The 20,545-nt window shown below is 42.9% G+C and overlaps 1 long non-coding RNA gene across 2 annotated transcripts in view; it reads left to right on the plus strand.

Annotated features, from left to right (window-relative positions):
- LOC138849718 (uncharacterized) overlaps positions 1–20,545 on the plus strand; it is a 184,901-nt gene that overhangs the window by 88,092 nt on the left and 76,264 nt on the right. For both annotated transcript variants that reach the window (XR_011388811.2, XR_016234282.1), the window contains 2 exons: positions 6,853–7,030; positions 7,730–7,774. This is a non-coding gene — a long non-coding RNA (uncharacterized LOC138849718). The remainder of the gene's footprint in view (positions 1–6,852; positions 7,031–7,729; positions 7,775–20,545) is intronic.

Consider the following 20,545-nt stretch of genomic DNA (forward strand, 5'->3'; position numbering starts at 1 on the left):
TTGTCAGCTGTGGACCAGGCGTTCCGCGGTCCGCCCAGCAGTTCTACTGACAGATGGAAGGGACATCATACGCCAAGCAGATGGGTGAGAAGCAGTGGAGACTGCTTTCCGCCTCGCGGCTGCCTTTTCTCAAGTCCACGGTGATACTCTGCTGAAGCGAGAGCGTGCAAACCTGGATCTGAATCACACAGTGAGAGCTCGAGCCTGATAAGGGCACATGCAGCATCTAGCCCCTGTTCTCAAACGGTTCCTTTTCTGTTTTGAAAAAAGAGTTTATTTCCTTATATTTTATTTGCAAAGCTGAGAGGGGGAGAGAGGGAGAGAGAAAGAGGGAAGGAGGGAGAGACAAAGAGGTCTTCCATTCTCTCATTTATTCCTCAAATGCCTATACCCAAGCCTGGGCCAGGGTGCAGCCAGGAGTCCCAAACTCCACCCAGGTCTCCCACCTGGGTGGCAGGGGTGTAACCATTATTGCTGTCTTCCTGGATGCTCATTAATAGGAAGTCGGAACGATGAGCAGACCCAGAACTTGAACCCAGGCACTCCAGCTTGGATATAGACCTCTTAACTGCTAGACCAAATGCCTGCTCCTCAAAGCTGTTCTTTGCAAGGCATCTGTGAGGTCCTTCTTTTCCAGCTACAATTATATGAAACCATATTCTCTTCAGATATTTCAACCAGAACAACACATTGCAGCAGATTAAATTCAGAAGCAGATATAAGAATCCAGCTGTCTTCTATTAAGCCAGACGCTAAGTACATTTGCAAAATATAAAACAATTTTCTTCATAAATTTTCTTTGGTTTTGGAAAGAGTTTTTAGGAGGCTGGCATTGTGGCGTAGCAGGTTAAACTGCTGTCTGTAATGCCAGCATCCCATATGGGCTTTGGTTTGATTCTCAACTACTCCACATCTGATCCAGCTCCCTGCTAATGTGCCTGGGAAAAGCAGTGGAAGATGCCCCAAATACTTGGGCCCCTGCACCTGCGTGGGAGACCAGGAAGAAGTTCCTGGCTCCTAACTTTGGATCAGCTCAGCTCTGGCTGTTGCGGCCATCTGAGGAGTGAACCAGAGGAAGACCTCTCTCTCTCTCTCTCTCTCTCTCTCTCTTTTGAAAAAATAAAATAAAAAAGGTAAGGAGACAAAAAATGTCTGAGAATTGCTATATACAGTGGTGGCAGGTTGCAAAAATTGTACTCAACTGGAGGTACCAAAGTATTGATGTCACTGCACGGATTTTTTTTTTTTTTGCAAACATGTAGACTTTGGTCTTTGAAGAGTAGATAGATCTGTTTTCTAAGGTAACAATATCCTGGAAAATTAGAGCATAAAGTCCTGCTGGTCCTTATTAGTCAGTGGATTCAAATCAGCCACCTTTACTGTGAAAAAGGGAAGGTGTGCTTGATTTGCACTTTGGGAACCCAGTTACAGGATAGTCACACGGAGTCCGCAGAGTAAGTCAAGAACAGTGTGTTCCCTGGCGGTGCAGCATTGCTGCAGCAGTAGTTGTCACATGGAAAATGACTTTCTCAATGAGGAAGGGTCAAAGAGGAGTTGGTATCCATGAGAAAATGGATGAATATACCACAGTGAGGTTTTAAACATTATTTATTTATGTTTGTTTAGTTGAAAGGCAGGGAGAGAGAGAGAGAGATTGAGACAGATAGAACGCCCATCTACTGGTTTACTCTCTAAATGTCAGCACCAGCTAGGGCTGCATCAGCCCAAAGCCAGGGACTGAGAACTCCTCTGGGTCTCCCACATAGGGGGCAGGGACCAAAGTACTTGAGCCATCACTTGCTGACTCCCAGGATGTGCGTTAGCAGGAAGCTGGGACTTAAACCTAGGCACTCTATTATGGGTTCCAGGCTCCCCAAGTGGCATTTTAGGTATTATGCCCAATCCTTTTTTTAAAATTTTTTTTAATTTTATTTTTGACAGGTAGAGTGGACAGTGAGAGAGAAAGACAGAGAGAAAGGTCTTCCTTTTGCCGTTGGTTCACCCTCCAATGGCTGCTGCAGCTGGCACGCTGCGGCTGGCACACTGCACTGATCTGAAGCCAGGAGCCAGGTGCTTCCCCTGGTCTCCCATGCGGGTGCAGGGCCCAAGCACTTGGGCCATCCTCCACTGCCCTCCTGGGCCACCCTCCACTGCCCTCCTGGGCCACAGCAGAGAGCTGGCCTGGAAGAGGGGCAGCCAGGACAGAATCTGGCGTCCCGACCGGGACTAGAACTTGGGGTACCGGCACCGCCGGTGGAGGATTAGCCTATTGAACCACGGCGCCGGCCAGGTATTATGCCCAATTCTTGTCCCTAAAGTTTGTTTTTATAAGATTTTATTTATTTATTTATTTTTTTTTGAGAGGCAGAGTTACAGGCAGAGAGAGGAAAAGACAGAGAAAGGTTTTCCATCTGCTGGTTCACTCCCTAAATGGCCATAACAGCTGGAGCTGGGCCGATCCAAAGTCAGGAGCTTCTTCTGGGTCTCCCATGCAGGTACATGGGTCCAAGCACCTGGACTGCCTTCCACTCCTTTCCCAGGCCATTAGTAGGGAGCTGGACTGGAAGAGGAGCAGCTGGGATATGAACTGGCGCCCATCTGGGATGCCGGCACTGCAGGCAGAAGCTTAGCCCGCTATGCCACAGTGTTGCCTCCTCTAGAGTGTGTTTTAACATTTCATTTAATTTTTACCTTCATCTCTGCTCCACTCAGCCTTTGCCAGTGGGGATCACAAACGAAAAGCAGGAAAGAAGAAAGAGCAGGAAGCAGAAACCAGGAAATCTACAAATTAGCTACTCGTTTCTTGAATAAGCAACAATTGTGTTTGTAGGTCTAGAATATTGGCAGACACTTAAATGATTTCATGAAAGCTCTATATAATGGTAGGATCTCTTAAAATTTCTTAACAATTGTGAGTTTTATTTTCCAGCATGGTAATTTAAAATTGTTAAGAATGACTTAACCTTCAAAGCAAATTCCAGATTGTTTCATTCATCATGTGAAACGCTGGATGGTTCCTCACATAAGAAACAGAACTATTTATTAGCTTTTGAACTAAGTCAAGTCTCTTTCACATTTTTGTGAAAAGGCAAAAGTCTGTTTTGTTTCCAAGTTTGCATTAGTGGCACATCACAGTTCCAAGTTTAGGGAATTCTGAACAACATGTCCAAACCTTGGACCACAGGAGACCATCTCAGTGCCTTTGGCTGTCAGAGATGTTCTGACGGAGCCCGCAGCTATGAGCTAATCGCTAAGCCTTGGGGATCTTGACTGCCAGGCTTGGAGAGTGGGGCCTTTCTCTTCCAACTCAGGATGGGAGTCGCCTGAGGAATTTGGGAAGAATTGATTGAGACCCGGAGGAAGCAGAGAGACTTGAAATCTGCAAGGGGACACACCATGTGATAGCAATAGGATGTATTTTAGGGACAGTTTGTGCTCAGTGGAAAGAATTCAGACTCAATAAATGCTTAGGCACAATAGCCCTGAAATTGTCCTTACAATGGAATACACATTTAGAATTTCATTGTATTTCACATTTTATTGAATATAACTATCTTCAAGGCTCTGTATGTGGTATACTGTGGCAAGCAAAATATGATTGCTGTGATTCTGGCCTTTGAGAAATCCACAATAAGGAAGGAAAATGACACAGAACCAAGTGTTTGCCATCTGGGACAGAGTACAATAAACATGAAATTAAAGGCATCATGTGTTAGGGATTACAGAGTGTGATACCAATGAGGAGATTAGAGGAAGTTTTCATAAGGCATATCATATTTGAGTTGGATCTTACAAAGGATGAGATTTCAAGTGGAGAAAACAGGTGGAAGGGTATTTCTGACTGGTAGAGCAATTTGACAGCCATTGAGTATAGTGTTTAGGGCGCCTGATATTGTTGGGTATTTAGGACAATTTGAGGGTGCCTGCCTTACTTAGTTAAGGATGACTGCCCTGCTCACGATAATTGGCAGCCCTAGGCAGACATGTGTGTGTCATGTGACCCTACCCCTACTGGCCAGGCTACTTGGACCAGAGAGCGGCAGCTGATCTGAAAGCTACTGGCCTGTGTCCTGGCTGAAAAACTCTGCCCAAACAGAAATGAACTGGGCTGACCAGCGTTTCGATGCTGGGAAATTGCAATCTGCTCTCTGTATTCATAGTTCCACATCTGTGAATTCAACCAACTGTGGATCAAAAATATTTGGAAAAACAAATGTGTCTGTACTGAATACCTAGATTTTTTTGGTCATCATTCCCTGAACAATACAGCATAGCAACTCTACACAGCATTTACATTGTATTAGGAATTGTCTGTAATGTAGAGATGATTTAAAGTATGAGGGGGCTTTAAGACATTTGTGGAAAAATGGAGCCAAAGATAAAAATAAAAATATAAACTTTAGGGGCCAGTGTCCTGGCACAGTAGATTAAGCTACCACTTGAGATGCTGGCATGTCATGTCAGAAGGCCAGTTTCAGTCCCAGCTGCTCAGCTTGCAGTCTAGCTCTCTGCTAACACATAGTGGAAGATGGCCAAGTACTTTGAATAAGAGAGTAGGTGAGGAGTGGTGAGGAACTTGAGGTTTTGAAGAATCAGAAACTATGTTGGAAGAAAAAGTATAGAGAACAGAATGGGAAGCCAGATGGTACCTGCAGTAGACAGTCAGTATTACGCTGTGCCATGTCATCTGAAGATCACTCGAGTTAAGTCTCCCTGTGGCCAATGCTGAGATCTGGAGCTTCCTTAGGTTTGGAGTCACTAGAAAATGGCTTGCTGGAGTCCTGGTTCCAATTCTCTGATATGCATGGGACATTTTTTTTTCTTTTTTGTTTCATCACACTTGCATCCCTAAAAGTCAATTATGCATGTTGGTCTGGATCAATCTGAGAAGAGCTCAAATACCCCATCTTATATGACTGGTACAGAGGACAATGATGGGCACAGAGAGTAATGGAAAGGTAGACTGTTGCCAGGTGGTGGAGGTCATGGCATTCTACGTAAATCTTGTTTATTTCTCTTGCAGCCATTTTGGATTCAAAGGTATATAAGACAAAGACCCCAATCCCAAGGAACTTACATTGCGGAACAATAGCCATCATTAAAGGCTGACATTTAAATCTTGGACCCACCAAAGATGGGTCAGTTAATTGAAAATGTGTATTATGGAAAAAGTTATCTGTGTAGATTTAAAAAACCTTTTACACCAAAAGAAACTTATCTTCTTCTTTGGGGCCGGTGCCGTGGCTCACTTGGTTAATCCTCCGCCTGTGGCGCCGGCATCCCATGTGGGCACCAGGTTCTAGTCCCGGTTGCTCCTCTTCCAGTCCAGCTCTCTGCTGTGGACCAGGAGGGCGGTGGAGGATGGCCCAAGTGCTTGGGCTCTTGCAGCTGCATGGGAGACCAGGAGGAAGCACCTGGCTCCTGGCTTCGGATCAGCGCAGTGCCAGCCATGGCGGCCATTTGGGGAGGGAATCAATCAATGGAAGGAAAACCTTTCTCTCTGTTTCTCTCTCACTGTCTGTAACTCTACCTGTCAAATAAATAAATAAAAACATAAAAATAAAAAAAGTATCTTCCACTTTTTCATGAACTTGTTGAAGTACCTTCATCTTCAGCCTGCAGTTAGAGAGAGTAGAAGGATATCTATGAAGCCTGCCCTAAGGAAATAACAGTTCTAAGGAATTTCCAACATTATCCTCATTCTATGAAAGAATTTTGAGCAGGAAAATAAAATGAGTAGTTGAATGTTGGAGAAAGGAGACTCTGGTTGAAGGAAGCATGGGTGAAGGGAAGGCTTCCATCAAGGAGGTTAGTGTCAATGGTTGGGGGGAGAACTCAGTAGGAGGAAGGTATGGTCATTTCATCTCATAGTGGTGAGAATCTTCTCTGGCCTTACTTTAATGAAAAGCACCTTGCTTGTTGAGATAGTTTCTAATCTGGGCTTAAATAACTAATGAAAATCTCAGTAGGTTGAGAAGACAAAAGAGTAAAATTGGCCTCATCCAGAGACTGTGTAGGTTGTTACCTATGTTATGTTGTAGACTTTCTGTGGATGCTGGGAAACATTCCTGACTGTAACAATCCATTTCACTAATCTGCTGTGGGTGACTGAAGCCCCTTCTGTTGGTCAACTTTTCCTTTGCATTTAGTGCTGTCCTCTTTTGGTAGTGGTGATGGTGGTGGGAAGGAACAGGGGTCTCCAATCCTGAGAGGGATTGCTTCCAGGATCCCTCTAGGGATACCAAAATCCACAGATGCTTCAGTTCCATAGTCTTTGTGTATAACCTACACACACCTTCCTGTATACTTTAAGCAGTCTCTAGATTACTTACATGGATAATATACAACACAATGTAAAACCATGTAAATGTTGTTATATATCATATTGTTTAGGGAATAATGACAAAGAAGTCTATAAGTGTCCAATATGGATTCAGCCATTGTTAAACCTGACTACACAGTACACAAATGAGACTGTGGCTGCTCCATGAGCAAACAATGATTTTGGAGAGAAACTGAGGGTCTGAGATATGATGGGAAGATACAGCAGGGTGTGTCCCCATCACACTTCAATTTTGTGGATTCAGCCTAGTACTCAGCACATGGCAAATGGAAGGTTTGCTTTTCTGAACTTTCTGAAATTAAAAAAAAGTCATCGATGGTTGGTTGAACCCATGAATGTGGAACCTGTGAAGACAGAAAGCTGACTACTCTATTATCAAGACTCTTGGTTGCAAGTGACAAACTGGCTTAAGCTGAAACACGTGTCATTGGAATCAGATGCTGAAGTGATGTCAAGGACACATCCTTCCACGTCTTGAACCGGTCTTTCGCTGTGCTCCCTTCATCCAGGCAGACTGGTGTCCATGAGGCGGCAAGATTCTCCGAGCAGCCGTACCAGAGGAACAGCACTTTCCTTGGGCCCCTGGTGAAGTCCTGGAGAGCGCTGCTCATTCAGCTGTCTTTGTTCCTGTTTCCTTTCCTCACCATTCACGGAGACTCAGCGGTTGCACACCAGGGGCTCTGGGTGGTAAGTCATGTGTCTAATCTGCGTTCCAAGGGTGAAGTCAGTTCAACCTCAACCACAGGTAGAGGGTGAGAACAGCCAGAGAACAGCATGGCTGTCACCTGAAGGAAGGAGAAGGGGTATCAAGCAGGCAAAAGAGCAGATTCTACTCAAGCTTCTGGGATTTGAGTACAAATGTGCCCATTGGGCTGCTCTTCTGCCATGGCGGAGGCTAAGGGCATGGGGAGAAGTGAGGCAAGCTGAAGTCCCAGTAAAGAGAGGTTGGAGCTGCCAGAGACACACGTCACAATTTTGCCTCAGGCCAGTCAAAGCCCTGGTGAGACTCTCAGTTACCTGAACCGTGGGAAAAGAACTGCGGTAAAAGTCCACAGGTGGAATTAAAAATTACTAAGCACAAGCAGAACTCTCTACAGAATGTATCAGCTACTCAATGAGCCATGACAATATTCTTTAATGAATTAAAACCTTTTTCTTAATCCTTTAATCCTTTTGAATTTCTTGGTATCTGTCAATGGTGTGTATGACCTGGATTGTTTTTGCTACAGGTGTAGTCTTATAGGAAAAAGAATGCCAATTTTTTTCCTGGGTTGCTTGTTTATTATTGTTTCATTGTTTGTTTTTACCCTGTGGGAATCAAGGGAAATATTTGTCTTAAGTAACTGTTTTCATATTTCATCATATTTTTGTTTGTTTGTTTTTCAGTTTGCCTTCAGTTTTGAGAATCAGAGTGTAGCATGGCTGGATTTGGTGAGTTCATTACGTTGTCTGTGGTTGCTGATGAGGGATGCTGGTCATGCCAATCCCTGCCCTCCCCACCCCCAGCAAATGGTCAGAGAGCCTGCTCCTGGCTGCAGCCCATGCCAGTGGTGAGAGTTCTCAGAGTTCCTAGTAGCTTTGTGTGGCAAGTAGAAGGAGCCACTTCCAGAAGTCTTGCTCTCTGTCTTACCTGAGGACAGATGTCCCAGTAAGCCTTGCTTGGCTTGGCACCTTCAACTTTGTCACCAAACTGTGAGCACTGAGAGTAGTTCTCAAGGCTGATTATTTCCACTGAGCAGTGTGTCTTGTCTTTAGCTGCCTCAGCTACACCTCGGTTTCTGGTTGTGGCCTTGCTGGCCAGTGGTGAGGCTTCTTCCTGGGGTGATTGCCTTCTACCTGTAGGTCGAGCCCTTGCTTCTAGCTCTGGAGCTCCCAATTTCAGAGTTGCACTGCCTTCTGGAGCCAACGACCATTAATGAAGAGCTGTACTGTCTAATACAGCAGCCAGGATCTGGCTGTGGCTTTTGAGCATTTGCAATGTGGTCACTCAGAACTGAGATGTGTGCAGAAGTAATATACCCACCTGGTTTGGAAGACTTAGAATCCTATGGACTGCTTGATGTCCCTCTCAAATTCATGTGACAGAGCCTTTTTTTTTAAAAAAAAAAAACAGATTTATTTATTTAGTTGAAAGAGTTACACAGAGGGAGAGGAGAGGCAGTGAGAAAGAGAGAGAGAGAGAGAGAGAGAGAGAGAAAGAAAGGTCTTTCATCTGTGGTTCATTCCCCAGTTGGCCACAATGGCTGGAGCTGTGCTGATTTGAAGCCAGGAGCCAGGAGCTTCTTCCAGGTCTCCCATGTGTGTGCAGGGGCCCAAGGATTTGGGCCATCTTCTTCTGCTTTCCCAGGCCATAGCAGAGAGCTGGATCGGAAATGGAGCAGCCAGGACTCGAACCGGCTCCCATATGAGATGCCGGCACTGCAGGTGGCGGCTTTACCCACTATACCACAACACCAGCCACACCAGAGCCTTAACTCACAATGTGACAGTATTTGGAGTCAGGAAGTAATGCAGATTAAATAATATCATAAGGATAGGATTCTGAGAGGATTAGCATCCTTAGAAGGACAAACACCAGAAAGTATTCTCTCCTCCTCTTTTACTTTCTTCTCTTTCTCTCTTTCTCTGTTGTGGGAGCACACAGCAGAGAAAGAGAATGGCTTAACCCATGTGTCACTATGCTGGCCCTGCACATAGCAATCAACACTCAAATAAATTCTAACATTCACTGTGTACAATGGGAAGTACTCTTGGGAGAGACCAATTAGAAGAAAGTCAGGGGATTTTCTGACTTTCAGTCCTGAGTCTTCAGTGGTAGCCAGGTCAGTGAATGAAATAAGGCAGAGGGTCTCCTGGTTTCTTTTCAGTGTTCCAAGGCTCAGCCCAGCTTTGGGGAAGATCTCACTGTCAGGACCTCTCCAGCTGGGAGTGAGGATAGTTCCGCCACTCTGTGATGGAGGCATCCTTGGCAACACCAGATGAGCCTCTGGATAGCACCAGAAAGTCAGGGATGCACAGCTCATATCAGCTGGAGCAGGACTGAAATGCTTTTGCCACAGAGAGTAGAAAGCAAATGTTCTTGGATTAATGCATATGCTTCCAGCAAATCTTTGGTAAGGAAGCTTCTGGTAACAGAGTTTGCAACTGGAATTCATGTTCTTCATTGGTAAAGACGTCAGTGTTTGTTCTGCAATGCAATTTCCTTAGTGTACGCTCTGCTTTTCTTAAGTTTCCTCATGGGCAACAGATATTGTCAGTCCATTACTTTGAAATTCAAGGTAATGATAGATTTATCTAACTTTTGAAAAACGTCTACCACATACCCAGTTTGAATCTCCATAGTTAATCTATCATTCTTCCGAGTACCAGGGGTGTTCCGAGTTCAGTGCATTGTTCTTTGATATGCAGCGGAAGTACTTCATTTGGATTGGTAGACAACATTTTGAGAAGTGTTTGTCTAAGTACTACAAATGGAAGATGTTGTAATTCTTCTGAAAATTAGAAGTTGTATTAAGAGGATCATTGTTGGAAATGCTAAGCAGGCTGCAGGGTGCACAGGTGGAAATGTTGTGTAGGGAATTCGCGTATTTGTGGGGAGACTGGGCTCAGCAGTTGTTACCACAGCCTTCAGTTTTACCCGTTTTGTGCTACGTGGTGATTTTCAGTTTTCTGAAGCTACTTGGGCGGAATGGATTAGTCTTCCTCCTAATGATTATGGATGGAAAGCGATTTCTCTTTAGGATTCCTGAATGATGAAAGGTTCTTTTTTCATTTGTGAGAAATTTAATAGGTCCTGCCACCTCAATATCTGCATCAGCCGTAGACACCTTGGGGGTGCTAATGGACTCTGGTTATCCACAGTTGCAGGCTGGAGTAGGGACGTCAGCCTGGTACAACTGCCTCACTGGAGCCTGGGTTCTGTAAAGACGAGAAAAAGAGGAAGAAACTGCGTTTTCCATTCATTGACAACACTGGCCTAATGCAGTAGGTTAGTAAGGGAGATGTGTGAAAGGAACTCCGCACAGTGCTAAGTGCCTGTAAAGATGGTAGAATAAGAAATTAACTATTCCTGTTTTGTAAACATTCATGATTTTAGGAAAGATATAGATTTCTTTTTTTTTGTTGTTGTTGATTATGTGGCCCAAACTGACTTTTTTTAAAACTTTTATTTAATGAATATAAATTTCCAAAGTACGGCTTATGGATTACAATGGCTTCCCCCCCATAACGTCCCTCCCACCCGCAACCCTCCCTTTCCCACTCCCTCTCCCCTTCCATTCACATCAAGATTCATTTTCGATTCTCTTTATATACAGAAGACCAGTTTAGCATACATTAAGTAAAGATTTCAACAGTTTGCTCCCACACAGAAACATAAAGTGAAAAATAATAGATGATTTTTTAAATGATGATGAAATCAGATCAGACCTATTGTCATATTTAATCCCAGTGAGAGTCAAGTTGGGAATTGATAATTTCTTTTCTTTCTTTCTTTTCTTTTCTTTTTTTTTTTTTTTTACAGAAGATCAGTTTAGTATACATTAAGTAAAGATTTCAACAGTTTGCACCCCCATAGAAACACAAAGTGAAATATACTGTTTGAGTACTCATTATAGCATTACATCTCAATGTACAGCACATTAAGGACAGAGATCCTACATGAGGAGTAAGTGCACAGTGACTCCTGTTGTTGACTTTACAAATTGACACTCCTGTTTATGGCATCAGTAATCTCCCTATGCTCCAGTCATGAGTTTCCAAGGCTATGGAAGCCTTTTGAGTTCTCTGATTCTTATCTTGTTTAGACAAGGTCATAGTCAAAGTGGAGGTTCTCTCCTCCCTTCAGAGAAAGGTACCTCCTTCTTTGAAGACCTGTTCTTTCCACTGGGATCTCACTCACAGAGATCTTTCATTTAGGTTGGTTTTTTTTTTTTTTTTTTTTTTTTTTTTTTTTTTTTTTGCCAGAGTGTCGGCTTTCCATGCTTGAAATACTCTCATGGGCTTTTCAGCCAGATCGGAATGCCTTTAGGGCTGATTCTGAGGCCAGAGTTCTGTTTAGGACATCTACAATTCTATGAGTCTGCTGAGTATCTCGCTTCCCATGTTGGATCACTCTCCCCTTTATTTATTCTATCGGTTAGTATTATCAGGTACTAGACTTGTTTAGGTGCTCCCTTTGACTCTTAGTCCTTTCATTATGATCAATTGTGAACTGAAATTGATCACTTGGACTAGTGAGATGGCATTGGTACATGCCACCTTGATGGAATTGAATTGGAGTCCCTTGGTATGTTTCTAACTCTACCATTTGGGGCAAGTCAGCTTGAGCATGTCCCAAATTGTACATCTCTACCCTCTCTTATTCCCACTCTTATGTTTAACAGGGATCACATTTCAGTTAAATTTCAACACTTAAGAATAACTGTGTATTAATTACAGAATTAAACCAGTCATATTAAGTAGAACAGACAAAAAAAAAACTACTAAGAGGGATAATGTATTAAGTTGTTCATTAACAGTCAGGGCTATGCTGATCAAGTCACCGTTTCTCATAGTGTTCATTTCATTTCAACAGGTTTCCTTTTTGGTGTTCAGTCAGTTGTCACTGATCAGGGAGAACATATGGTATTTGTCCCTTTGGGACTGGCTTATTTCACTCAGCATGATGTGTTCCAGATTCCTCCATTTTGTTGCAAATGACTGGATTTCATTGTTTCTTACTGCGGTATAGTATTCTAAAGAGTACATATCCCATAATTTCTTTATCCAGTCTACTGTTGATGGGCATTTAGGTTGGTTCCAGGTCTTGGCTATTGTGAGTTGTGCTGCAATAAACATTAGGGTGCAGACCGCTTTTTTGTTTATCAATTTAAACTCCTTTGGGTAAATTCCAAGGAGTGGGATGGCTGGGTCGAACGGTAGGGTTATATTCAGGTTTCTGAGGAATCTCCAGACTGACTTCCATAGTGGCTTGACCAGTTTGCATTCCCACCAACAGTGGGTTAGTGTCCCTTTTTCCCCACATCCTCGCCAGCATCTGTTGTTGGTAGATTTCTGTATGTGAGCCATTCCAGCCGGGGTGAGGTGAAACCTCATTGTGGTTTTGATTTGCATTTCCTTAATTGCTAGTGATCTTGAGCATTTTTTCATGTGCCTGTTGGCCATTTGGATTTCCTCTTTTGAAAAATGTCTATTGAGGTCCTTGGCCCATCTCTTAAGTGGGTTGTTGGTTTTGTTTTTGTGGAGTTTCTTGATCTCTTTGTAGATTCTGGTTATTAACCCTTTATCTGTTGCATAGTTTGCAAATATTTTTTCCCATTCTGTCGGTTGTCTCTTCAGTCTCCTGACTGTTTCTTTTGCAGTATAGAAACTTCTCAATTTGATGCAATCCCAATAGTTGATTTTGGCTTTGACTGCCTGTGCCTCCTGGGTCTTTTCCAGAAATTCTTTGCCTGTGCCAATATCTTGAAGGGTTTCTCCAATGTTCTCTAATAACTTGATGGTGTCAGGTCGTAGATTTAGGTCTTTAATCCACGTTGAGTGGATTTTTGTGTAAGGTGTAAGGTAGGGGTCTTGCTTCATGCTTCTGCATGTGGAAATCCAGTTTTCCCAGCACCATTTATTGAATAGACTGTCCTTGCTCCAGGAATTGGTTTTAGATCCTTGATCAAATATAAGTTGGCTGTAGATGTTTGGGTTGATTTCTGGTGTTTCAATTCTGTTCCATTGGTCTATCCACCTGTTTCTGTACCAGTACCATGCTGTTTTGATAACAACTGCCCTGTAGTATGTCCTGAAATCTGGTATTGTGATGCCTCTGGCTTTGTTTTTGTTGTACAAGATTGCTTTAGCTATTCGAGGTCTCTTGTGCCTCCATATGAATTTCAGCATCATTTTTTCCAGATCTGAGAAGAAGGTCTTCGGTATCTTGATTGGTATTGCATTGAATGTATAAATTGCTTTTGGGAGAATGGACATTTTGATGATGTTGATTCTTCCAATCCATGAGCATGGAAGATTTTTCCATTTTTTGGTATCCTCTTCTATTTCTTTCTTTAAGATTTTGTAATTCTCATCGTAGAGCTCTTTAACGTCCTTGGTTAAGTTTATTCCAAGGTATTTGATTGTTTTTGTAGCTATTGTGAATGTGATTGATCTTAGCAGTTCTTTCTCAGCCATGGGATTGCTTGTGTATACAAAGGCTGTTGATTTTTTTTTTTTTTGCTTTCAAACTTTTATTTAATGAATATAAATTTCCAAAGTACAGCTTATGGATTACAATGGCTTCCCCCCCCATAACGTCCCTCCCACCCGCAACCCTCCCCTTTCCCACTCCCTCTCCCCTTCCATTCACATCAAGATTCATTTTCGTTTCTCTTTATATACAGAAGATCAGTTTAGCATACATTAAGTAAAGATTTCAACAGTTTGCTCCCACACAGAAACATAAAGTGAAAAATACTGTTTGAGTACTAGTTATAGCATTAAATCTCAATGTACAGGCTGTTGATTTTTGTGCATTGATTTTATATCCTGCCACTTTGCCAAACTCCTCTATGAGTTCTAATAGTCTCTTAGTAGAGTTCTTTGGATCCTCTAAGTAAAGAATCATATCGTCTGCAAAGAGGGATAGTTTGACTTCTTCCTTCTCAATTTGTATTCCTTTAATTTCTTTTTCTTGTCTGATGGCTCTGGCTAAAACTTCCAGAACTATGTTAAATAGCAGTGGTGAGAGTGGGCATCCCTGTCTGGTGCCAGATCTCAGTGGAAATGCTTCCAACTTTTCCTTATTCAATAGGATGCTGGCCGTGGGTTTTTCATAAATTGCTTTGATTATACTGAGGAATGTTCCTTCTATACCCAGTTTGCTTAGAGTTTTCATCATGAAAGCGTGTTGAATTTTATCGAATGCTTTCTCTGCATCTATTGAGATAATCATATGGTTTTTCTTCTGCAGTCTGTTAATGTGGTGAATCACATTGATTGATTTGCGAATGTTGAACCATCCCTGCATACCAGGGATAAATCCCACTTGGTCTGGGTGGATGATTTTCCTGATGTGTTGTTGTATTCTATTGGTGAGAATTTTATTGAGGATTTTTGTGTCTATGTTCATCAGGGATATTGGTCTATAATTTTCTTTCATTGCTGCATCTTTCTTTAAATGTCTGGTAGAATTCAGCAGTGAATCCATCTGGTCCTGGGCTTTTCTTTGTTGGGAGGGCCTTTATTACTGTTTCAATTTCTGTTTCAGTTATGGGTCTATTTAGGTTTTCTATGTCTTCCTGGTTCAATTTAGGTAGGTTGCATGTGTCCAGGAATCTATCCATTTCTGATAGGTTTCCCTGTTTGCTGGCATACAAGTCCTTGTAGTAATTTCTGATGATTCTTTTTATTTCTGTGGTGTCTGTTGCTATGTTTCCTTTTTCATCTCTGATTTTATTGATTTGGGTCTTTTCTCTTCTTTTTTTAGTTAGTTGGGCCAATGGGGTGTCAATTTTGTTTATTTTTTCAAAAAACCAGCTCTTCGCTTGGCTGATTTTTTGTAAGGTTTTTTTGGATTCAATCAATCCTGTTAATTTCTTCTCTGATTTTAATTATTTCTCTTCTCCTACTAGATTTGGGTCTGGTTTGCTGCAAATTTTCTAGGTCCTTGAGATGCGCTGAAAGCTCATTTATTTGGTGCCTTTCCAATTTCTTGATATAGGCCCCTATTGCTATAAACTTGCCTCTCAATACTGCTTTTGCCATATCCCATAAGTTTTGATATGTTGTGTTGTTATCCTCATTTACTTCCAGAAAGTTTCTGATTTCTCTTTTGATTTCTTGAATGACCCAGTGTTCATTCAGGAGCATGTTGTTCAGTCTCCATGTGTTTGCATACTTTCTGGGGTTTCCTGAGTTGCTAATTTCCAGCTTCATTCTACTGTGGTCTGAGAAGCTGCATGGTATGATTCTAATTCTTTTAAATTTGCTGAGACTTGCTTTATGACCTAGTATGTGATCAATCCTAGAGAAGGTTCCATGCACTGCTGAGAAGAATGTAAAGTGTTTAGATGTAGGATTGAAAGTTCTATAGATATCTGTTAGAGATCCATTTGGGCAATAGTGTCAATTAAATCTGCTGTTTCCTTGTTGATCTTCTGTCTGGATGATCTATCTATTTCTGAGAGTGGAGTATTGAAGTCCCCCAGTACTATTGTATTGGAATCTAAGTCTCCCTTTAAGTCCCTTAACATCTTTTAAATAGACCGGTGCCCTGTAATTAGGTGCATATACATTTATAATAGTTACAAGATATAGATTTCTAATAATGTCTTATTATCTACAAACTGAGATATTTATTTTTTAATACGAATCTTCCATCTCTCACATTCATAAATGTTACAGAACAAAACTTGTTTTTATATTCATTATGTTGCCTTTAATATTAAATTGTGTGGGCTGGCGCTTTAGCTCACTAGGCTAATCCTCCGCCTGTGGTGCTGGCATCGTGGGTTCTAGTCCCTGTTGGGGTGCTGGTTCTGTCCTGGTTGCTCCTCTTCCAGTCCAGCTCTCTACTGTGGCCTGGGAGTGCAGTGGAGGATGTCCTCAGTCCTTGGGCCCTGCACCCACATGGGAGACCAGGAGGAAGCACCTGGCTCCTGGCTTCGAATTGGTGCAGCATGCTGGCCACAATGCACCAGCCGTAGCGGCCACTTGCAGGGTGAACCAACGGAAAAGGAAGACCTTTCTCTCTGTCTCTGTCTCTGTCTCTCTCCCTGTCTAACTCTGCCTGTCAAAAAAAATATTAAATTGTATGGTTTTGTCCCTATAAAGCTAAAATAATAAATTTAGATGACTCACTTCAGTGGTTTAAATCAGTTATTTGATATATTTATTTGGCTAGTTGAGTTGTCTCATCAGTTTGGACAGTAAATAACTTCAGAAAAAGTAATAATAAAATTTCTCAGTGGATTAATTGTTATAGGCCATTACTCCTTTTGGAGAAACATTTATGTTGCATGTGATAGTGAACCCTTCAGTCTGTTGGGGTGAGCCTGATAAATAGACCTTCTGAGTGGAGGATCAGGGAAGGGGGTATGCTGGTATACTGCTCTGTCCCTTATTGTTGGAAAATATGGCAAGCTGGAGAGGAAGTGGAGCACCTGTGAGGAACTAGAAATGAATGGTGTGCAAGAAGGCAAGTCCTTGGATGGCCTTGGCCAGCCCAGCTCTCCCTCTCCTGCTTGTAGCTCTCAGAATAGCTGGAGGCTCTGCTGAGAGTGCAGGGCTCTGAGGTGCAGAACTGCTCAGAATAGAAGGAGCCTTGTTCTTGGCCTTCCCAGAACAAGATGTCCTGCAACACTTTAGCTCAACAATCCAAGTTCCCGGGGGTATAAAACCCAGAGTGGTATGCTTTCAGGGTCCCTCAGCAGTAGCCCAACATGGGGCATGCACAAATGAGAATCTGCTCAAGATAGCTCTCCTGAGCCTTGGGGAACTGGCTTGCATTGGATCCCAGACTTCTGTTGGTTCATGCCACCTATGTCTGGATGATGGAGTTTTTTTGCAAGGCTTGGCATGTGAGTGTCCTGTCTCTCTGGACTCATATGCTGGCAATGGATCTATGTAAAACCTCCAGCAGCTGGGTTTGTGCAAAACCTAGATCCCTGCCAGAAATGGGTAATGGGTTAGGAGCCCTCTTCAGAGGTTGGTACTTGAACACAATATTCTGTTTACCAGGTAAGCATTCAAAGGCAGTAAGAAGGTCTACCTCTTCTGGCTTCAGATCCCTGGATTGTGTCTTTTCATTCCTTTTTAAAATTTTTTAATTAATTAATGAATTAATTAGAGAGGTAGAGTTACAGATAGTGAGAGGGAGAGACAGAGAGAAAGGTCTTCCTTCTGTTGGTTCACTCCTCGAATGGCTGCAATGGCCGGAGCTGCGCCGATCTGAAGCCAGGAGCCAGGTTCTTCTTCCCAATCTCCCATGTGGGTGCAGGGGCCCAAGGACTTGGGCCATCTTCTACTGCTTTCCCAGGAGACAGCAAGGAGCTGGACTGGAAGAGGAGCAGCCAGGACTAGAACCGGCGCCCATGTAGGATGCTGGCACCACAGGCGAAGGATTAACCTACTGCACCACAGCGCCGGTCCTGAGTGTCTTTTCATTTCTAAGAAATAGGGCATGGACCCTTCCCAAACCAACTAATTTATTTACCATACAGTTCTCTTGAAAAGTAAGAGAATTGAAAGTGTATGTGGGACAATCATGTTCATGATGTTCATGCAAGGGATATATTTTTTGCTTTTAGAGTTTTATTGTTTTGAAAGGCAGAGTTACAGAGAGAGGGAAATACAGAGACAGAGGTCTTCCATCCACTGGTTCATTCTCCAAATGGCCGCAATGCCTGAAGCTGGGCTGATCCAAAGCCACAAGCCAGGAGCTTCATCCGAGTGTCCCACATTGGTGAGAGGATCCCAAGCACTTGGGCCATCTTCTACTGCTTTCCCAGGTGCATTAGCAGGAAGCTGGATCAGACATGGAGCAGCCAGGACTCAAACTGGTGCCCATATGGGGTGCCAGCATCACTGGCAATCGCTTTGCCTACTTCGCCGTAGCACTCGGCCCACAGGGATGTCTTTTCACTATCTAGGAAACGTGTTTGCCTATGGGATTTATTGAATTAAGTATTTATATATATATATATATATATATATACACACATTGAGAATATATGAACACACAAATTTCAGAGAGAGCGAGCGAGTGAGCACTCTCATCTTTTGGTGCCCCACTCCCAGCTCCCTGTAACTGCCAGGGTTGGGTTGGGGCTGAATCCAGGAATATAACCCAGGTCTCCCATGTGTGGCAGGAATCTAACTTCTTGAGTCATCACCACTGCCTCTCAGGATCTGTATTGGCTGGAAACAGAAATCAGGAGCTCGAGTTGGGAATCCAACCCAGCTACTCCTGGGTGAGATCTGGGTATCTTAACCACTAAGCTAAATGCCTGCACTAGCCTAGGGATTTGTAATTAGGACATCATTATTGTCTGTTTCTTGCGGCACCACTTATATAGGAAAATATCCCATTCAGTAGTTTGGTGGAGAGATTCTACTGACTTATGTGAGCATAGATAAAAGGTTAAATTGACTGAAGTTCTTCCATTTCCAAATAGGTAACAGATAATTGCCTAGAAACAGTGACTTATTTTATATGAAAATGCACAACTTGGCTTGAAAGAGGAATTAGGGGCAAAGAGTATAGTAGCCAGGATATTAGGATTTTAAAATTCTGTGGTACAATATGAGAATCTAAAGTTTCTGGGAAGGTGAACATTTTTAAGTTTAGGAGAAATTTGCAACATATTATTTACCATACAGTTCTCTTGAAAAGTAAGAGAATTGTAAGTGTATGTGGGACAATCATGTTCATGATGTTCATGCAAGGGATATATTTTTTGCTTTTAAAGTTTTATTTTATTTTTTTGAAAGGCAGAGTTACAGAGAGAGGGAAATACAGAGACAGAGGTCTTCCATCCACTGGTTCATTCTCCATTGGTCAAGCAAAATATAACGCTCTTGTGCGAGTGTTGCTATTGAGATGATTATAACAAAACGATCTGTTTTCAGCAGATCTTCCAGCACTATTTTACTGCTTTCTTTCATCAGATATTTTTTCTTTCTGTGTCAGGCACTGTACTGGAACACAGAGTTTAGCAGGGGAGATGGTCATGTGAACAAATAATTGCATTATAGCATGTATTTATTGCAGTACTAGTATATAACAGGGAGAAGATTATGTGAAAGTATAGTGCAGAGAACAGACTGCCTGGGGATCGGACAAGAACTTCACAGAGGAAGTATTGTTTGGGTTCAGTCTGGAAAAATGGGCTGGGCCACAGTAATCTTCCATGGAGCCATGAGCAGCCATGGGAAAAGGGAGAATGATTGACTCAAGTATGAGTTGCTACTGGTTTTTGTTTGGAGAAGGGATTGCAGGAGGGGAATTCAGAAGCAAGGAGACCCACATTGACAGCTCTTAACAGAGTCAGGCAGGAGAGGGTGAAGTGTGGAGTGCAGAGCACAGCTCTAGGGGCAGTCCTGCCACTTACTGCTTGTGTGACCCTGAATGAATGGACCTGTTTCTCCCTAGGTTGCAGGAGGGATAATAATAGTACCATCTTAGTTCTACCACTTTCAGAGTCAGGATGGATCCTCATATTAAACTGGGTTTGGGCTGGTGCCGTGGCTCACTAGGCTAATCCTCTGCCTGTGGCGCTGGCACCCCGGGTTCTAGTCTCGGTTCGGGCATTGGATTCTGTCCCAGTTGCTCCTCTTCCAGTCCAGCTCTCTGCTGTGGCCCAGGAGGGCAGTGGAGGATGGCCCAAGTGTTTGGGCCCTGCACCCGCATGGGAGACCAGGAGGAGGCACCTGGCTCCTGGCTTTGGATCGGCGCAGTGCGCCAGCTGTAGCAGCCATTTGTGGAGTGAGCCAACTGAAGGAAGACCTTTCTCTCTGTCTCTCTCTCTCCCTGTCTAACTCTGCCTGTCAAAAAAAAAATTGGGTTTGGATATAATACACACAAGAAATAAGAAAAGATGTATTACCTATACAACCAGGTTTTATGGCATGAGCAGGGCAGGCTTCCCCAACAGGTTCAAACAGCTTGAGTAAATGGGAGGAGACTATGTTGGGTTTTATGTTTTTGGGAGTGGAGCTGGGATGGGAAGGGTTCCTGTTTGTGGACAGAGGCTTGTGTGGTTTGAATCTCCCACAGGTGCCAAGGGCGGAAGCCCCCAGGGTATTTTACCAACTTGCTGAAATATAAGGCAGAAATTGATTGAGGGAGGGGTGAGGCTTAAAAGATGTCACTCAACCAATATCAAAAAATGGAGGCAGACTCTCTATGACAACCCTACTTCTGAAGATTGGGTAAATATTTCAGGAAAAGTGCTTAGCACATCATAGTCTGGCCAGAGTAAATGCTCTGTAAATGTCAGGGCAACGCTGATTATGATAATGATAAAACCACTGGCAACACAGAGGCTGTGTGGATGACAGAGATAAGGATTTGGATTGGAAAATGTTACAGCTTCTTTGCTTGGTGCTTCAAACTTAAGTGATTGTGCTTTGGGTCTCCAGTTTTCTAATTATTTTAATAGATCTACAGCAGAGATGAACTAATAATAAATAAAGATCAACTATATCCCAAAAACT

This window comes from Oryctolagus cuniculus, chromosome 5, assembly GCF_051225735.1.
Source record: "Oryctolagus cuniculus isolate XC-2025 breed Fujian yellow rabbit chromosome 5, ASM5122573v1, whole genome shotgun sequence".
Lineage (NCBI taxonomy): Eukaryota > Metazoa > Chordata > Mammalia > Lagomorpha > Leporidae > Oryctolagus > Oryctolagus cuniculus.